Raw genomic sequence first — 4,772 nt, 5'->3', positions numbered from 1 at the left:
ATGATCTATATCAGATTAAAATGTGGGAACCCAACCTATGAATCAAAGACATATAGGTCAAGATGAATAGTGTAGTTAGATTTCCTATGTTTAGTGTAGCGAGATTATGCTTGCATCGAGACACAAAATGTGGAGATGGTCATAAGAATGTACTTGCAAAAAAATAGACAAGGATGATACGTTGTAGATCCTAAGTGTCAAGTGGGACAAGCAAGATGCTCAAGACACCTAAGATAAACAAGGTATACCTATAGGCAGAAAGAAAAGAAAACATGTTCCATGCCCCCAGTCTTCTAGTCCATGATATCCTCGAGAGACTATTAGGGAGGTAACACTCAACAAAGAAATAATCATAGACAACACACAAAGAAAATAAGTCAAGAATGCCTTAGCTAGTTTTAGTGTTTAAGTCTGTGTGTGGAAGTCACATGACTTTCTCTTTAGGACTTACATATACCAATGAGAAGTATTGTGACATCCTAGACTATAGGTAAGGTATCCAATAAGTGTTGAGAAACACTCAATGTTAAGGGAAGTGTTGAGAAAAACTATTAGAGAAGCTGCCAAGGAAACACCAACACACAAGGAGACCTTGATAAGAGAAATAATTTATGCCCCCTAGACCCAGACATGAGAGTCAATTCCAAGCTAGGAAAGACGAAGAAAGATTGATAGACATAGGTGAAAGGGTCTCAAGCAACAATTTCTTCTAGGTTTTCACATCTTGGAAATTTTTTTAGGACTTTTTATAAATTTTTTTATTTTTTGAGATTTTGATTTTTTTTGGATTTTTCAGCATCATATATGATTTTTTTGGACTTTTTAGAATGATTTAGATATTATTAGTTCTCAATCAAGATCACATCATTTGTCCCAATGTTTAGCAAGTTGTAGAATATGATGGAGTAGAAACCAAGTGGGTAAGATGGATAAGAAAGAAAGAATGAAGCAAGTGAAAGTGATCCTCAAGGATTGACTCCTCAAAAGTACGTAAGCTCAGGAAAGCATTAAATAGCCATATGAATTACATTTTGGATAAGATAAGAAATCCATGAAAGTTGATAGCATGTAGGATAAGAAGTTAAAGCCAATAAGCAAGATAACATATAAGATAAGCAATGGAAGCCAATAAGAAAGATAACATGAAAGCGTACATTCTAAAAGACTAGGCATGTCAAGGGACCTATGAGAACCATGTTTTTCTTTGTGTGATCAAGACCAAGAGGTTGACTATATATGATAGAAATGTGATAGAGAAATAAGAATGAAGTTGGATATGTAGGCTATGAGTGAATGAGAAAGCACAATAGGTAAGCTGATGAGCAAGATAGCCAATATGCAAGAATAGCTCAACATTTTCAAGATCAAAGAGAGAAGAAGGGATAAATAGAAGATGGAAGAATTATGATGATGCCATTTTACCAGGTTTTCATCATGGTACTTATCCAAGGCACTAAAAGAAGTGATTTTCACCATAGGATGACTTTATTTCTCTTTACTTTTGTTATCAAGGTACTTGTTTACTAGGTTTTCACCAAGTTACTTTATTTTTGGAAAGATTTCAAGACTTTTTCAATTTGGATAGTGCTCCTATTAGAAGGATAAGTTGTGATAAGCCAAGATCATAGAAATTTATGCTCAAAGATGTTGACAGGGTAATGGAAAGGAGATGATAGATAAGGTATATGGAGGACAAGGTTTTATGCTTTTATAGAAAGCTAGAAGGAATATAGATATTAGGTAAGTGTAGGTTTGAAATTTTTTAATAAGAGTAGGTGAGAAATTAGGTAAGATCAACATTTACACACACATTGAAGGGTGATGGAATGAAGAGGAGTCATGAATGAAATAACTTGAGGCTTAGATAATTTTGGAGGAAGATGGAGCTGTATACTTTGAAAGATAATGAGGAAGATGTTTAGAAGAATATGGAGTGGAAGCCTTTGGAAGCTTGAATATCAGCTTTGATTTGTTTTCAATATTCAAGTCTTTCAAGAGAGACTTGGGAATCCATATAGATTTTAATTTTGCTTTGGATACTTTAGAACACATTTCTTCAATAATGGGTTTAGGAACCCATATTTGCTTTGATTTAGCTCTTTGGTTAGTGGAACTTTGTGGTCTCTTGATTTATTTTTCTTAGCATTCACATTTTGAGTAGATAGGACACAACGATATTCATTTTCAAATGGATTCTTGTGTTTGTTCTTAAGTTGATCATCCAAATTTCTTTCAAAAGACTTGGGAATTATGGATGAATAAGGTTGATATGAATGGTTCATATGGATAGATGGATGAGAATGTTTCAAGGATGAGAGTCTTTGTTGATCTTTAGGTATGATAGGAGAGCTAGGAGATGAACTAGGAGTGAAAGTAGGAGATGGAGGAACATATGGTCCCAATATGGATGGAAGGTTAGAAGGATTTAGCTTAGATGGATAAGGACCAAGGATAGATTTGGGAGATGCAAATGGATATGAGTAGGGATATCAACATCTTTAGAGTGAGAAATGTGAACAAGGCCATCAATAGACTCATGATTAGATTTAATAGGAGATACATCTTTAGAAGGAGCATTTGAAGCTTGAGTGTAGTCTTAAAGTAGATATGAAGAAGTAGAACATAAGGGGACACTGTGATCTTGAAAATTTTCTTTGGATAGCATAGGCATAATTATCTTTTCTTGATCTTCAATAAGCTCAATGGAGATAGTGGAAGTAGTGTCTTCATCATACTTGGGAGGTGGGTAAGACATAGGATATGGAAGAATGACCTCTTGAAGGAGATGAAAGGGTGCATGAGCTTGATCTTTCTTGACATTTATATCTTTATATTTTTGAGAGTCCTCTTGACATGGAGACACTTCTAAGGAAAATGGGGAATGAAGAGGGAATGGATTAGTGCTTGGAGTAGGCATAGCAGACATAGCATACATAGCATTATATGAAGGTTGAGGATCTTAAACATTAGTAGAATGAAAAATATTTGTAGCAAAGTTTAGATTAGCTTGAGTTTCTTTTAGAGGAAGCCCTTGAGGATAAGAATAGTCAACATGGAAAAAATTAGGTTCTTTGTTTGATGGATGCATGTTGGAAATATTTTAAATTTTAATAGGTTCATGAGTGTTGGAAGAAGTGGAGGTATCAAGGAAACCATCACTAGACATAGGTTAATTAATATGATATTGCTTAAGAGAAGTATCCTTGCCACATGAGTCATTAGAGATATTAACAATCTCATCCTCAATAAGATCTTGGGCTTTATGTTTCAGCTCAATAAAATATTTGGTTTATGACCTTTATTTCTATGATAATTACAAAAGTGATCATCTCTCTGCCATGGAGGTTTGATTTCAGGTCCATAAGTTCTCAAGTTGTTTGGTGATGTAATGAACTCATTATCAAGAAGTGTTTGCAAGATGGCATCATAAGAATCTTCCAAGGGAGTAAAAGTTCTCTCAAGAGTATGCCTAGGATCTTCTTGTTGTTCATCAAGTGAGTAGCGTGCATACATTTCTTTGTCATATTAATCAAAGATAGGCTTGTCATGAAATTTTGGCATATGATCTAAGGAGGTTTTACTTGTTAGATCTCTAAAGAGGTCTTTATATCTAGTAGATGAAGATAATTGATGTCTAAGTGTAGAGCATGTAGACCTAGAAGAAAATGACCCATGTGTATATTGAGATCTTAAGATAATCTCATGTGATGATTCTATTCTTTCCTCTAACCTTTTCTCAATTTTAGAGTTCATTTCTATCATGCACCTAGTGAAATGAAGGTAAGCAAGATCATTTGTTTCTTCTAGTTCTTTGTATCAAGTGTATAGATCTTGAAACTCTTTAGTGGCATAAAAGAACTCATGATCATAGTTGAGGTTTAATAGTACAAGGTTTTAAGCCCATATAAGTAGATAGAAAATAAAGCATGAAGGAGACTAGAGGAAGCTAATAAGGTGACACAAGATAACTTGATGTCCAAACTAGAGAGCTAGAGTATTCACTTGTCAAAGAGAGGTAGAAATGAACAAGTGACTTGTTAAGAAATGTTTCCAAGTATCTTATGACACTAGTGACTCAAGTCAAGAGCTAGGGAAGAAGCCCAAATAGAAAAGTAGATAAATCAAGAGAGATTACAAGTGAGCAACTTTCCAAATCAAAGAGTGCATTCAAGAGATCAAGATTACCATTTCAAGAAAAGAAATTCTTAGTATGCTAGCATATACATGAAGATGGAAAATACCAAGAGATCTAAGACCAAAGAGCCACTTTAAGCATGTTCAATAACTAGAGATCAAAGTCAAATGATGGAACTCCCCTTAGTAAGCAACACAAGCAAATGTTTTCACTTGATATTTTGACTTGTTGATAAAGTTTGAAAATAGTCGATAGCATAGAAAGTTTGATGTTCAAAAGCAAGTTTTTTTCAAGCAATATAGTTACACATGGAGTAGTCTTCAAAAAATCAAGAAAGGGACAACGAAACCTGGCATGATACAAGAATATATGAGGTCTCAAAATGAAAACTCTAGAACTACAATCATGTGTATGTTCAAAATATTTCTACAACTCTAGCACATTGAAGAACACATTAAGAAATATCTACCTAAAGGACATGGTTCATTACTCAATACCTTGGCCAACAACTTGATGCTCCCTTGCCTCACACAAAGTGGTTTCCTATAAAATATATTGGCTTTGTCATAGATTGGTTACCCACATCTAAAGGAATACATATGGTGAGTCAAATCTTGGGGTGATCTGGGTAGTTTAC

This window comes from Cupressus sempervirens, chromosome 1, assembly GCF_028749045.1.
Source record: "Cupressus sempervirens isolate cs-2001-9-10 chromosome 1, ASM2874904v1, whole genome shotgun sequence".
NCBI lineage: Eukaryota > Viridiplantae > Streptophyta > Pinopsida > Cupressales > Cupressaceae > Cupressus > Cupressus sempervirens.
The sequence above is the reverse complement of the archived record's forward strand: the minus strand, read 5'-3'. Positions refer to the sequence as shown.